Below are 391 nucleotides of genomic sequence, written 5' to 3'. Positions count from 1 at the left end.
GAAGATGTTAAGAATTGACATAACAAAAAGCTTCTTATGAAAGAATTCACTAAGGGACTTGAAGTTTTACTATTTAATTCTAGACTTATGTTATTCCCTGAAAAATTAAAATCAATATGGTATGGACCATTCGCTATGGTAAAAATATTTTTTTAATGGAACTATGAAAATTAAGGACAAGAAAACTCTAAATATTTTTAAAGTAAATGGCCATATAATGAAACCTTATATAGAGGGGGATATTGATCGAGTGCAAAATATAACAAAATTTATTCATCCTTAAATAAAATAATTGGATAGTCTTGTTCAAGACTTAAAACTTATTGCTTATGGGAGGTAACCCACTTAACTATGTTACATGGTGCTTAGTGCACTAGTTATAATGTAATCA

This window comes from Dendrobium catenatum, unplaced genomic scaffold, assembly GCF_001605985.2.
Source record: "Dendrobium catenatum unplaced genomic scaffold, ASM160598v2 fragScaff_scaffold_1557, whole genome shotgun sequence".
NCBI classification, from domain to species: Eukaryota; Viridiplantae; Streptophyta; class Magnoliopsida; order Asparagales; family Orchidaceae; genus Dendrobium; species Dendrobium catenatum.
Note: the sequence above shows the minus strand (reverse complement) of the source record.